We start from the raw sequence: 16261 nt of genomic DNA on the forward strand, positions 1-16261 counted from the left end.
TCATGAGTTTCTACAAGAGTATCCCATATTTCCTTTGATGTTGTACATGCCGATACTCGGAAAAATTCATCCATACTAAGAGCACCTTGAAGAAGATTGACCGCCTTTTTGTCAGCAAGAACCCTTTTTCTATCATTATCATCCCATGACGCTTTAGGTTTCTCCGATCCAACACCATTAACGACCGTTATAGGGACATGAGGACCTTGTAGGACAGCCTCCCAAACTTCTTCTCCTTGTGCTTCTAGATGAGCCTTCATTCGGATTTTCCAAAAGTCAAAATATTCACCACAAAACAATGGAGGCTTGTTGTTAGAACCACCATCTTTGAAAACCAGATTTGCGGAAGCCATTTTGGATCTTTAGGAACAAGTTACCTATAACTTGCTCTGATGCCAAATGTAAGTATCAGATATGCCTAAGAGGGGGGGGGGTGAATTAGGTTTTCAAAACTTAATCGGTTTAATGAGAATACTTCTAACAATTTTTGTTTAAGTGTTTGAAGGTTTTGGATGGTTTTTATCTTTTTCTTGGTAATGGTGATGAAAGTGGTAAAATGCGGAAAGGTATATAACACAACGATATATACTGGTTCCCCTCACAATCTGAGAGTACTCCAGTCCCCTTTCAAACACGAAAGAGATTTCACTATAGTTAGAATGATTGTACAAGCCTATGCTTACTATCTAACCTATAGGGTGATCAAAGGTTCTTAACACCTTTAAGATCAATCAACACTAATGTGAATGAAGAACAATCCTCTTCAAACACACCACTTACTTCCAACAATCCTGGATAGTAAGGAAACAATATTCTTTGAATTTATACAAGAGTTTTTAGATGAAGTATGGAGAGCAATATCAATCTTGGATTTATCTTCTTCTTCAAGTAAACAATTCTCAAAATGAATATAAGTGTTCACAATGTATGCATGAAACTTTGAATAATTTCTCTATGAAAATGTGTATAAAAAGTTTCACTTGAAAATGATGATTTGATGAACACTTGGAAATATTGAAAGATGAAGAATATATAGTTTATGAATTGTTAATAAAGAAGGTGTTTTATGATTATGAAAGATGTAGTATTTATAATGTGTTAAACACCTCTTTTAAAGGTTGTTTTTCCATGAAACAATATAATGATCAAGTGGTAAGAAAACAATTTCGTTTGAATGAAATCATGCAATGGAAAAACACACTAGTTCAGTAGGAACCAGTTCCTGCCTGGGACAACCCGGTTCCTGCTGAACGTTACAGCAGAATTATTTGAATTTTGAACTTGGGAACCGGTTCCCGCCTAGGGACAACCCGGTTCCCAGTAGTAAAACACAGAATTGAGAAAATGCAGAATGCTGGGAACCGGTTCCCCCATAGAGACAACCCGGTTCCTAAAACCTTATTTTGAGATTTTACTTTTGAAAAAGGTTTTAAATGAACTTTTTAAAAAAAGAAACTTGTAGTATGTTTATGATATGCATGGAAATGTATTTGTAAACAATTATATGTCAAAGTGAGTATTGTTTATACCTTTGACGCTTTAGCTCGGTTTTGAATCTTCACAATTTCTTCAAGACTTTGAAATGATGTATATTTGCTTTAAGATTTGAAATACTTTTTGCACATCCTTTTATGAAAGCTTGATGTCCACATTGTCTTCATCAAAACAAAATATGCTTGAGAAGATTGCAATTACAGTTGGTATGTTAGATCAGGCGGGAGAACATTAGCGGCTAGGTAGTTTACGAAAGCTGCGTACCAAGGTGTGGCAGAGCGAGCTAAAGCCACTTCTACGAAGTTGTTGGATTCAATGGTTGGATAATATGGTTCTATCTCGTTAGCTTCCAACTGAGCGATGAGTCTTTTGTAAGGGAAATCGTCATCGATTGGTACTTGTTCGGGTTTCAGATTTTCGAGTCGAGAAAGATGATCGGCTACAACATTTTCGGTTCCCTTTTTATCTTTAATTTCTAAATCGAATTCTTGTAATAAAATGATCCATCTTAATAATCTAGGCTTGGCGTCTTTCTTAGTTAGAAGGTACCTAATAGCAGCATGGTCAGTGTATATGATGATTTTGGCTCCTACCAAGTAGGAACGGAATTTGTCTAACGCGAAAACAACAGCTAATAGTTCCTTTTCTGTCGTGGCGTAATTCATTTGAGCTTCGTCTAGGGTTCTACTCGCATAGTATATGACATGGAGTTTCTTATCTTTTTGTTGGCCTAAAACAGCTCCTATAGCATAATCGCTTGCGTCGCACATTATTTCGAAAGGTTCACTCCAGTCGGGAGGTTGCATAATCAGCGCAGAGATTAATGCTTGTTTAAGTTTTTGAAACGCTTCAGCGCATTTTTCGTTAAAGATGAATTCAGCATCTTTCATTAGTAACTCAGTTAAGGGCTTGGTTATTTTAGAGAAAACTTTAATAAAACGTCGGTAAAATCCGGCATGTCCTAGAAAGCTTCTTATTTCTCTAACGGTTTTGGGAGGTTGAAGGTTTTCAATGATATCAATTTTTGCCTTATCCACTTCGATTCCTCTATCGGACACATTGTGTCCAAGTACGATTCCTTGTCGAACCATGAAGTGGCATTTTTCCCAATTGAGTACTAGGTTGACGCTTACACATCATTTGAGCACTAATTCAAGGTTTGCTAAACATGCTTCAAAACTTTCTCCACAGACAGAGAAGTCGTCCATAAAGACTTCCATTATCCCATCCAGGAAATCGGCAAATATTGCCATCATGCATCTCTGGAAGGTTGCGGGTGCATTGCAAAGTCCGAAAGGCATTCGTCTATAAGCGAACGTACCATAAGGACATGTAAATGTGGTCTTTTATTGGTCGTCAGGGTGAATAGGAATTTGGAAAAATCCAGAGTATCCATCTAGATAACAGAAATGTGAGTGTTTGGCCAAGCGCTCGAGCATTTGATCTATGAACGGTAAAGGGAAATGATCTTTGCGAGTGGCTTTGTTTAACTTCCTATAATCGATGCACATTCTCCATCCAGTTTGGGTCCGTTGTGCTACAGATTCGCCTTTTGCGTTAGTGATTACGGTGACTCCTCCTTTCTTAGGTACGACATGAACAGGACTAACCCATTTACTATCAGATATAGGATATATGATTCCGGCTTCTAATAGTTTTTGAATTTCCTTTTTAACAACATCGCTCATGATGGGATTGATTCTCCTCTGATGCTCTCTAGAGGTTTTGCAATCTTCTTTGAGCATAATGCGGTGCATACAGAGAGAAGGACTTATTCCTTTCAGATCTGATATGTTATATCCTAGAGCAGTTGGGTATTTTCTTAGGACAGTGAGTAGTTTTTCGATTTCGGTTTATCCTAAATCGACATTAACTATGACAGGTCGGTTAAGTTCTTCGTCTAGGAATTCGTACCTTAGGTCAGTAGGTAGTGTTTTAAGTTCTATAGTAGGTTTCTTTGGTCCAGGTATAGGATCAGGAGTTAATGCTAGACATTTACTTAGGTGGTTATCTTGATATTCCTCACGCCAGTTGTCGTCTTCAAGAATAGGCGGTATAGGATTTCTTAGGATCTCGGTTTCCTTATGTGGTTCGGATTTTATTTCATTTACACACTCATCGAGGATGTCAGCAGAACAGAATGTATCAACTATAGAAGGTGCTTTCAGGAATTAAGAAAGAATGAATTCAATCTTCTCTTCTCCGACTTCGAAGGTAAGCTTTCCTCGTTTAACGTCTATAATTGCACCAACAGTTGCTAAGAATGGTCTTCCTAATATGATTGGGATGTTAGAATCTTCTTGGATATCAATTATGATGAAGTCAGTTGGGATGTACAATTAACCTACATGCACAGGGATATTTTCCAACATTCCTACATGGTATTTAACTGAACGGTCAGCTAGTTGAAGAGACATTCTCGTTGTTTTAAGCTCACCTAGATTTAGTTTCTTATAAGTTGAAAGGGGCATCAAACTAACACTGGCTCCTAAGTCGCACAAGGCTTTTTCTATAATAGTCTTTCCTATTACACAGGGTATGGAAAAACTACCAGGATCTTTTAGTTTGGGAGGCATGTTGTTTTGAATGATAGCGCTACATTTAGCGGTAAGTGTTACAGTCTCGTTATCCTCGAGTTTCTTTTTGTTTGATAGAATTTCTTTTAAGAATTAGCATACGAAGGCATCTGAGTTATAGCTTCTGTGAAAGGTATGGTTATGTTTAATTGTTTCAGAAGTTCTACAAATCTTTTAAATTGCGCTTTGGTTTTAGATTTAGCTGATCTCTGAGGGTAAGGAATTGGTGGCCTATATGGTGGTGGTGGAACATAAGGTTTTTATTTTTCAGGCTCCACTTCGGTGTCATTTTCATTTGTTTTAGCAGTTTGATCATCAGTTGATGTCTTTTTTGTTTCCTTTGGCTCTTGTTGTGACATGGGTACGTTTTGAGTTCTAGGTTCGATAGGTCCATCGTAGTTCGTTCCACTTTGCAGTGTAATCGCGTTCGCATGTCCTTTAGGGTTAGGTTGTGGTTGAGCAGGAAACGTGCCAGCAGGGGCAGCAATAGGTGCTTGTTGTTTAGCCACTTGTGAGATTTGTGTCTCTAGCATCTTGTTATGTGTAGCTAAAGCATCTACTTTGTTTGATAATTGTTTTAGTTGCTCACTATTATGAATATTTTGATTTAGGAAGTCTTTGTTGGTTTGTTGTTGGAAAGCTATGAAGTTTTCCATCATGATTTCTAGATTTGACTTCCTAGGGGCGTTTTGAGCAGCTACAGGCGCTTTTTGATAACCAGGTGGGACAGCAGGTGCTTGTCCAGGCGCGTACAACGCATTGTTGTTCTTGTATGAAAAGTTTGGATGGTTCTTCCATCCAGGGTTGTACGTGTTAGAGTAAGGGTTTCCTTGAGCGTAGTTTACTTGATCAGATGGAATACCAGTCAAGAGTTGACATTCGGCAACAACATGTCCAGTTAATCCACAAATCTCGTAGTTAGGTGCTACAACAGTCGCGGTGGCTGAAGGAGTGATGGTTAAGTCCTCGATCTTTTGAGTTAAAGCGTCTACTTTAGCGTTAACGCGGTCTATACCACTTACTTCGTACATTCCTCCTTTGGTTTGAGTTTTCTCTAGAGCAGCTCGTTCTCCTCCCCATTGATAATGGTTTTGTGCCATGTTTTCTATGAGGTTGTATGCTTCATCATGGGGTTTGTCCATTAGAGCTCTGCCAGCAGCGACATCTATAGTCATTTTAGTGTTATAAAGTAGACCACCATGGAAAGTATGGATGATCAGCCATGGTTCGAGTCCATGATGAGGGCATAGTCTAAGCATGTCATTGTATCGCTCCCAAGCTTCGAAGAGTGACTCGTTATCTTTTTGGGTAAATCCGTTGATTTGCCCTCTTAGCATAACAGTTTTGCTAGGCAGGAAATATCTAGCTAAGAATACTCTTTTTAGTTCGTCCCATGTAGTTATGGAATTAGAAGGCAGGGACTGAAGCTACGCCCTAGCTCTATCTCTCGGGGAGAAGGGAAAAAGGCGTAATCGATTAGCTTCGGGGCTAACGTTGTTAGCTTTGATAGTGTCGGCATATTGCACGAACACGGATAAATGGAGATTAGGATCGTCTGCAGGGCTTCCAGAGAATTGGTTCTGTTGGACAGCTTGTACCAATGAAGGTTTCAGTTCGAAATTGTTTGCCTCAATCGCAGGTGGTGCGATGCTTGAGTGCGGTTTGGCTCATGAAGGAGCGGCATAGTCTCTAAGAGGACGAGGGGCAGCCATCTCTAACTTCGGGGTAATTTGATTGATTTGATCAATAAAGATCAATTCCTGAGTAATCAAAATTGGTGTTACTTCGAGAAGATTGCAAGCTCGACGTCTTACGTTAACAAAACATTCGATCTCGTTGATTCGTTGTATTAAATCCCCTCCTTGTGAACGAGTACTTGGCATACAATCGTTCAAAAAGAAAGGAAAGAATTTGCCCTAGTCTCTACGGTGTAACAGTGAGTTACGATATCGACTTGAATAGTCCCCGGCAACGGCGCCAAAAACTTGATCGCGACTTTACGTGTCTATAAATCTGATGACTGCAAGTGCACAGTCGTGTCGTGTAGTTTTAAAAGATATCAAATCCACAGGGACTATGAATCGATCTACCGTTATCTAAGGTTACTATGTAAAGCTAAGGCTACTAATATTTTGATTGTTTCTAAAGGGAATGTGATTGTAAAATCGAAGAGATATAATAATAAGCGGATATCAGTATGTATTTCGTTTAACTTAGGTGATTCGAAGGTCCATTGGCTAATGTATTAATCCAATTAAAAATCTTTATTAATTCTATTGATTAAAAGTCCTCCTCTCAAACTCTCGCTCTGTTGATTTAGACTACTATCCTAACTCGTAATGCACGCTCTTGCCATCCCATTAGATTTAGAAAAGCTCTTTGAAAACAACATAGTTAATAAAATGCTTGTTTTATGAAGTTGTTATCTACATAAATCCCCTAGTCTCAAACTCTCGCTCTGTTGACTCGGTTCATGCTAGTATTCCCTAACGTACGCTTTCGCCATCCCGCGTCGGGTTTAAAAACACTTTTTGAAAGTAAATAGTTTCCAAATAGTTTTAATACGCTTTCGCCATCCTTAAAACTACTAATGCCTTATGTCTATTATCCAGTTAAAGATCTCAAAATTTCGCTCTATTGATTTTAACCTTTGACTGCCTTATAACCTCAAACTTTCGCTCTATTGATTTTAAGACACTACTAACTAAATTAGACATAAAAACCAAAAACAAGTGATATTTAATAAAACATAATTAAGCCAATTTATTTCGGATCCCACGGTTAACTTACTTTACATACCGATATCTTAATTAATTAGCCAGACATATTGATACGGTTAAACATGCATAAATTTGTTTGGTTCATAATAAAAGGCATATTAAATGGCATACAATATATCATGCAAAATAAATATAAATGAAGGCGGTAAATAATAAAGTTGAATAAAATTAATCTGAAATGAAATTGAATCTTGGAGTACTCGAACTTCAACCACAGGTTGGCTGGATCGTTCATCAGAAATTATTAGGCGTAAAATTTAAAGGCAAGGAATGTAAAAATAAATCTAACGTAAGGCTAGATCTATGAAAGGTTCACAACAATTTCCGGTGTAGAAATTGTTGTGAGAAAAAGAAAGCAATTAAATGAAATGCGGAAGGAATTAAAATGCTTGAAGAATAAAATTGGTAGCACTTCGTTAGCAGAAATTCCGACTCTGGAGAACTGAGGTATCAGTCTCCTTTTATAGCTGAGGCTTTGCAGTTGCGTTGGGTGAAAATAGGGCTTCTGACTTGGACTTGGGAGACGTGCGTCTCCACTTTTTTGGGGAGACCAGGTGAATGACTTGAGACGTGCGTCTCAAGTGGAGAAAATATAGGAACGGTTGGAGACGGGCGCCTCCATTGTGTGACGTGGCAGAGAGACGTTGGAGACGGGCGTCTCCACGTACTCTTTAGGTTTTTTCCAGCTCCTTTGTGGGCTGGTCTCTCTCTTTGGGCTTTTGGGTCTCCTTTTGCACCCCCTTTATTTCTTCAACACTTCTTTTTCATCTTTTAAGCATAAATAGTAGTGAATTTAGCTCCATTTCTTCTCCTTTCCACAAATAGTCTCAATACGAACGTAAAACCTGAAACATCGCAAATACCCGCATAATATCATAATAAAACAATATAATTAAAAGAAAATGCTAATAATACCTATGAATTTTAAGCTAAATATACGATATAAAATCGTGTTATCAACATCAATCAATGATCTACCCTATTCAGGAACCTCTCCAGGTAGTCTTATGTAAGACATTACTTCATTTTGATGAATCTCTCCTTCAGATACAATCAATGCATATGATCCAAATCTGAAAAGCATCTGCTTTAGACAAACATCTTGTCAAACATTTGTATGGCATCCTTAAGTCTATCTCTGACAACACTCCGTCAATAACTGGATGGCATCTATAAGCCCATCTCCAACATTACTTCCTGCACCAACAAGTGCAAATTTCTGGGTATTCTAGTGTTCAATCCTCTTCAACCTTCAGACTCCTATTGGCACACAAGCCAATCTACATCCTCAAGTTTAAGAAAATTGAACAGGGGCAGCTGTCATACCCTAAAATTTGCCCATCATATTTTGATTCACCTGACTTTCAAATGCCCAAGAACTATGCAAGAATAAGCCGGACTACTCTCCCTCCTACGCAATAACCCATGTAACACCCTGGATTTTCGCTTGTTACTAGCTTAATCAATACTCCCCCTAAGTCCGCTTACCGGCTGCCCAAGAAATATTGTTTTGCCTCCCGCAGGAATCAAACCACGTACCTAGGGGTTAAGTACGTATTCATAGCAATTCCTGCTACCAATTGAGCTACTAGCTCAAGTGGTAGCAGGAATTGCTATGAATACGTACTTAACCCCTAAGTACGTGGTTCGATTCCTGCGGGAGGCAGAAACAATATTTCCTAGGAAGCCGGTAAGCGGACTTAAGGGGGAGTATTGATTAAGTTGGTAACATGCTTGGTTGGCCGACACGGTTGATGCGTGTAGCGGATATCGGGGTGTTACATTAAAATAGCTCAAGTTGTAGCAGGAATTGCTATGAATACGTACTTATAACCCCTAGTTACGTGGTTCGATTCCTGCGGGAGGCAAAAATAATATTTACTGGGCAGCCGGTAAGCGGACTTAGGGGGGAGTATTGATTAAGCTGGTAACATGCTCGGTTGGCCAACACGGTTGATGCGTGTAGCGGATATCGGGGTGTTACAACTCACAGTTAGTGTAACACCCGATATTTAATTAATTATTTAATTAAATACTTTCAAATTATTTCAAATTTAATTGTTGAATTTGTGGAGTGTTGATAATTTTTGACATGGGTTTTATGATTAATTAGTCGATTAATTAATTGATTAAGTTGTAGAAATAGTATTGAAGAAATACTAGATTTGTTATATGGAATTAACTAAGTGATGGTGGTAGTAAAAGGTGGAGTGTGAATGTTAGGCCCAATAGGTTTAATGAAATTAAGTTAAGATAAGGATTAGGTTAATTAGAAGAGAAAAAGTCTGGGGCGTTACAGTGGTATCAGAGCAGGTCGGTCCGTCCGACCAAGTTGTCTAATGTTGTTTATTCCTCTGTACGCGACAAGTGTGTGAAACACTGTCCGTACTTGTTGCTTTCTGGTTGTTGCAGGAATTAGTTTGAGCGAAGTGGGGGAGAAGCTTTGCTTCTCGGATGTGGTTCAGTTGCAAGTTTGCAAAGAGGATTGTTGTCTTGGTGTTTCGAAAACTGAATTTCGGTGAAAGAATGTGTCTCTCGAGTTATAAAAAGTTTGGGAGTGAGGAGATATGTTAAGAGTTGTTTGGAATATGTTTAAGTTGAAGAAAAAAAGGTTTTGGAGTGAAATTTCTGTAAGCAAAACGCAGGAAATTGCAGAATTTTTGTGAAACTTCAAAAATTCATAACTGGAGTTCTGGGTATCCGATTCGAGTCCCGTTTGAAGCGTTGGAAAGTTAATGAGATGATATTTATTTAAAAAATGGTTCCAGCAGCTTTAATAGAATTATTTGTAACAAGATGATGTTGGAAAGAGATGAAGTTTGCGGTTACGCTTGTCCTTGGGACCAGACTTGTGCGTTGGTGTCGCGCTGGACGTTAGTGTCAGAGTTGAGTGAATTGAAGGAGTAATTAAAGGGTTTGTGTTATACCCCAAAATTTGCCCACATTATTTTTCAAGAAAACTCCAATCTGAAAATTAAGAGTCTCATATAATCATGGATTTTTATTTCAACAAATATCCTGACATATGAAATACTTAGTTTTTAGAATTTTTCTTATACAGTAATTTGGCTTGCAGTTGAATTTATTCTTACGCAAACGCCAAATACTGTTTATTACTTCACACATGCTATTTATTTATTTACATATAAATAGTACTGACACAATTGGTACAGAGTTAAATCTTTTTGCAGGCGCAGAATCAGGAAACTCAGACTGTACTGGTAACAGGGTTGTTATCGGTAATTTTGCCCGCGTACAGTAAATATTAGTTATTTATTATGTCTGTGTTTTTTTAACAAGTCATGTAAATAAACTTTCATTTTTCACATAAAACAAAAACAAAAACAACAAAAAAGAAAATTAACTTTGACTGTTGATTTTTCACTCTAACTGCTACACCAATACCTGGACAGTCAGTTGACAGCCAAACTGCTGGCAGTACAATTCTCAGTGTTTTGTACCATCAATCAAATCAATCTTTCACAATTCAAAATTCCAAGATTTTTGTTCTAGAAGTCTTCTGAATATCACGCGATTAGCAGAGACTCAACACTGCACAAAAATCAGGTACGCTTAACTGTCTCCTACATAAACAGTCCCTGACTAGGGTTTTCTTGTTTTTACAGGAGAAACAAGTTTTTGAGAGCTCAAATGGATTTCATACACATCCATATATCTCAAAGTACCATCATACAAATTTTCAAACTTCAATTCACTCAGACGCACCGTCAGCAGCTCAAACAGTCAACAGACGACCCGTTTGACCAAAAAGTCAACAGACAGTCAAAAATGAAATTTTTTGTCAAAGTCCATATTTTGTCAAAGGATTCATCATTTGATCATTGGATGATCATAATTCATCAAGGAAAGATCAAAAATCAACAAAACCCTAAGATTCAAAATTAGGGTTTTTGCCTGAAAAGTCAACTCAACTTTGACTGATCATAACTCTCTCATCCTTCATCCAAAAAATTCAAACCAAAGCTTGTTTTGAAGGAAATTCAATTATCTTTCAAATGCCATTGATCCCATGGTCATTGGATTCACCATTTGAAAAATATGATCAAAGACATTACAGGTCATTTTCAAAGTCAACAAAAAGACACTTTTTTCAAAAGGACACACAAGGAGCTTCAAAAATAATTTTGACATGAGACCAAAGGAATTGGTTAGAGGACTCTTTAAGGTTTCCAAAAAGTGCAAGATCTCCTTCATATGACAAAAATTGAGGGATCTACACCTTGTTGAAGTTGGCTAAATTTTGGGAAAATGCATGAAATCAACATTGCTCAAAAATGTATTTTTTCCAAATGGGGCCAAGTTTTCATGGTTCAAACATCTTTGCCATGTTATTATGGGCCTCCCACGACCAAGACAAGGCCCACACCTTTTTTATCCATTTTTTGGCATAATTTTATCTTATTTTAAGATTAAATTAAAAGGAAAATGGATGGATAATGGGTAGCTTGATTTCCAAGCATGACTCACCCAAGGAATCTTCATCTTTCTGCAGAGAATTGAAGAGCAAGGCAGGTGCATTGAAGACAAGAAGACTTGGTCAATAATTCAAAGCTTTTTTAATATAAAAAATGCAAGAATTCCACAAAGGCAACTCGTTGCTTCTTAGCTTCAATTCTAAGCACTCAATGCTTATAAATAGGCTAGCATGCTTTAGTAACAAAGGAGAGGAATCAGAAACAAAGCCTTGCCCATATACACTTGTAACCACTTGAAAAAAATTCAAAGAAAATTCAAATTCGAGTTTTTAATTTCAGTCCATTTCAATACAAACTAAGCATTCAAACATCATCTCTGAGCTTCACTGAAACTATTCCAATCAATTGCAAGTCTTAAACATCACTGAATCGAGCTACACAGGTCACGATTTGTCCAAACTAAAACTGACTTGTATCTCATAACACAAGCATATCTAGCACGATGTAGACATATATTTGGACTTGGTGTGGTGTGTAGATCATTTCTGGAACTTTAATTAAGTTTTAGACGCTTACACACGAAGTTACCATTTTAGGGTTCATAACCTAAAATTTAGGGCTTTCTGAAATAGGCAAAATTAGAAGTTCTAAATAGCACCACTAAAATCGCATGAACAATACGAACTTAACCATGGCATCGCGCCAAATTTATACTCATGTTTGCTTGTATTCGCTATTATTAACAGGTGTAAAAGATTGGAGTTTTTACACCACCTGCAAATGAATGGTGTAAAAGCCCATCTGAAGGTTGAAGATGATGCGTGGCGTCCTCTGATTGGCTGGGAGGCGCGCGCGTGATTTTTTTAAACTGACCTAGGATTCAGTGTTTTGCAGGTGTTCCATGTGCTATGGTCCCTCACCATCTGGGCCTTCTGATCCACTTGCCAGCTCATCCAACGCGCCAGACAAAGTAGTCCTTACCATGGACTCTCAATCCAACCACACCTGATCAGTATCTTTTTATTTTCTAATTTTTATTTTAATTTCTTTGTTAAATTAATTTAAAATAGTTTTAAAAATCCAAAAAATACACAAAAAATATTTTTAGACTTCTAAAATAATATATTATTTTCTGAAATAAAAATATTTTATTTTTCTTCAAAATTTCAATATTTTGCATAATTAATTAGTATATATTTATATATTTGCTTTTTAATTATTCTAACCAATCAAAAAATCATAAAAAAATTGTTCTTAATGTTAAATATTGTTTATATATTATAAACTAATTTTGTGCATATTTTGAATAATTTTCTTTTTAAGTTTTAATTATTTGTATAATTATTTGTATAATTATGTTTTAATTAACTTAAATCAATTTCAAATCAATTCCAAAAATTCCAAAAAAATTAGTTTTGTTTTAAAATTAATTAACAAATGTTTTGTACATATTTTAAACTTAATTTCTAGGTTTAAATCTATTTTCATCTTTTTTCTTCATTTTAATTTAATTAATCATGCATTAATTATAATTAAAATCAATCATAAAAAATCCCAAAAAACATGCCTTTTATTTTTCTTGCAATTTAAATTCCTAGATAAATGTATAGGATGTCAAATTCATGTAAATAGGCTAGTTTACATTTCCTGCACAATCGATGTAATAGCGTAGATTTACTTTCCGCACTTTACATTTCCGCATTTTAATTTCCAGCAAATATAAACTGCGTGTATGTCAAAGATAAAATTGAACCGTTAGATCACTAACTTCAAAGATAAAATATCTGAATTCAAACACAAATCACACTTGCACCTCTTAAGGTAAATCCCTTCTCATTCTTTTCAAAATCAAAGTCAAAATTCCATTGTTTTGAGTACAAAATCGAACCTTGCGTTTATATCCGGTGAAAGGATAGATTTTTAAAGGAAATAGGATAAAGACCTTACAACTCAGGGTAGACCTCCTAGTTTGCTTGCTCAAATCAAAACAAACAAATTCTCATACACTGTTGTTTTTCAAAACAAAACTTTCAAAAAAGACAATACTTTGTATACATCCAAACACGGATCATTACAAAGTTAACGTTCTTTTCAAAAACATCTTTCGAAAGATAAACAAGCATTTTGTATACATCCACACACGGATCATTACAAAATTCAATTTACAAAAGTATTTGAAACCACATATGAGCATTCTAAAGCAATTGAAAAGTGATCGAAAAACAAGTGAGCTAAGCAAACTTAAGAGCCCATGGATAACCATGGATACAAAGGGTGCTAACACCTTCCCTTTGTATAACCTACCCCCTTACCCAGAATTTCTTAAAGGTCTTTTTTCTGTTTCTTTTATAAACCTTTCCTTAATTGGATAAAATAAAAGGTCGGTGGCGACTCTGTGAATTTTCAAAAATGCGAAAGCATTAAGCGATAAAAAAGAGTCAGTTCACGTATCTCTACAGAACAGAGGTATGGCCCAGGATTAAAAAAATCGGAGGTCCACAGTTTGTTTAGAATAAATTATAAGAATTAAGTGTCCCATTTGAGAAGTTTTGGAGATACCTTAAAGAGTGTCGCGGCATGGCGTCGATGTTCGCATTTTCAAATGGCGTTGGAATAGTTAACAAGTTAGTAACGGTTATGTTGAAGAAGTACCGGAATGGTCGACATATGTGTAGTCGATTTGAGATATGCTAATTGGTTGTTATGTTTGATGGTTGGACGTGGAAGTGAAGTTGATGATGGTTGTATCGGATAAATTTTCGAGGACGAAAACATTCTAAGTGGGGGAGAGTTGTAACACCCGATATTTAATTAATTATTTAATTAAATACTTTCAAATTATTTCAAATTTAATTGTTGAATTTGTGGAGTGTTGATAATTTTTGACATGGGTTTTATGATTAATTAGTCGATTAATTAATTGATTAAGTTGTAGAAATAGTATTGAAGAAATACTAGATTTGTTATATGGACTTAATTAAGTGATGGTGGTAGTAAAAGGTTGAGTGTGAATGTTAGGCCCAATAGGTTTAATGAAATTAAGTTAAGATAAGGATTAGGTTAATTAGAAGAGAAAAAGTCTGGGGCGTTACAGTTAGGGTTTCGCTTCTCTCAATGTGAAATCAACTTCTGATACCTCAAATGGATGCCATGGCCTCCCATATGCTTCAAAGGATCTTCACATCAAGTCTCAAGCTCTGATTCCCAAGATTTCTCAGTCAACAGCTCAAATGGTCAACAATCGACCTGTTTGACCTAAAAGTCAACTATGGTCAAATCATAGTTAAAACTCTTGATTTCTAGTCAACATCAATGTTTTGAAGTTATATTCATCATTTGATCAAGGGTTGATCATGATTCATCAAAGAAAGTTCAGAAATCATGATCCAAAATTAGGATTTCTAAATTAGGGTTTTTGACCTAAAAGTCAACTGAACTTTGAATAGCCATTACTTTCACACATGACATCATAAATTTCCCAACCAAATCCTATTCTAGAAGGAAATTGAATTCTCTACAACTTTGTCTCTTTAAAGCCAAGGCCAAAAATGCTTCATTTTGGAGATATGAGCCAAAACATTACAGCTCCTTTTAGAAGCTCGCAAAAAGCTGTTTTTTGTCATGAGCCATATCTTCAAGATAAAATCCTCAAATGCAAAAAAGGTTCCAAAGTGGCTTGTGGAGGACATTTTGAGATTTCCAAAAAGTCCTAAAACATCTTCATATAACAAAAATATTGAAGGAGTTATGACTTGCTAAAGTTGGGTAAATTTCAAGAAATACATAAAAGTCATTGTGAACAAACTTGATTCTTTTGACTATTGGGCTTAGGATCTTGGACTCCAAGCATGTTCATAATCCATTATAATGCCCATGACACCATTATTTTATTTTTATTATTATTATTATTATTATTTTATTTTATTTTGAGTTTATTCATTAAAATTCTTAAATAAAGTATATATATGAAGTAAAACATAAAAGATATGGTATTGGTTTATTCTTTGACCAAATCTTGGGTGAATATTGGAGCTTAACTTAAGGAAATTCGTAGGGAATAATTGAGCCAAGATAGGTTTCAAAAATAGAAAGATTGCACTAATTTCAAATCAAATGTTCTCACATGCCAATGATCGATTGTTTCCACTTCTTTTGACCTAAAAACCATCCTTATAAATAGCACAACAACATCACAAGCTGGAGGACGAAAAATTTGGAAAAAAGAGGCTAGGGTTTTGGAGTTCCTGATCATAGCATGAATTTTTTTAGTTTTCGTATACTACATGTCAATTTATTTTAATCATGACTAATGTTTTTTTGAGTTCCTGACATCAATTAGAACATGTTTGGACCATTAGATCAAAGCTTTAGCGTGGGGAACCAGAAACGCCATAGTTAGGGCATGAAGAAGGTGTTCTTCGTGTTCATGGATACAGGGACTTTTAAGCCAAACGAGCATCACCATTGTGTTCAGGAGGGAATTTCAAGTTGATATATATCTTTAACATTAATTTATTCAATGTTTTTGGTTAGTTTTGAATTCGCAGGATTAACCATGGAAACTAGAAGCAAAATCCGCAGGTACGAGCATAGCAAAAATATGCAGGTGTTTCCGCAGGTCTGAAGGAAGAAGATGGTGAACAGTGGTGTTGAAATCTTGACCATAACGCGTGGCATCTGCTCGTTGGCCGGTCAACCAAGCTCTCATCTCTCTCCACTTATGATTGGTCACATGTAGCAGCTGTGGGCCCAGTTGGACTTCTCTCTTTGAATTTCCCCATAAGATACATGTTTTATTATTTAAAGTTTTGTTTCAGTTTAATGTCAAGAAATCACTGTAGCAGAGTTGGTAGGCATGAAACTAAGGAAACCTTGGATCGATTCCCAAGCGTGACAACCATATTTTTCATAATGTTTTATTCATGGTTCCATGTAGCGTCCCCACGAAGCGCTATGGTGTGCCATCAACAATCAG

General features: G+C 36.3%; 1 non-coding gene across 1 annotated transcript; it reads left to right on the plus strand.

The window, feature by feature from the left end:
- The first annotated feature begins 5300 nt into the window (after positions 1 to 5300).
- On the plus strand, positions 5301 to 5407 carry LOC131654396 (small nucleolar RNA R71). Its single transcript, XR_009299437.1, has one exon. It is a non-coding gene; the product is annotated as a small nucleolar RNA R71 (small nucleolar RNA).
- Positions 5408 to 16261: the final 10854 nt, after the last annotated feature.

This window comes from Vicia villosa, linkage group LG2 (genome assembly GCF_029867415.1).
Source record: "Vicia villosa cultivar HV-30 ecotype Madison, WI linkage group LG2, Vvil1.0, whole genome shotgun sequence".
In the NCBI taxonomy this organism is placed as follows: domain Eukaryota; kingdom Viridiplantae; phylum Streptophyta; class Magnoliopsida; order Fabales; family Fabaceae; genus Vicia; species Vicia villosa.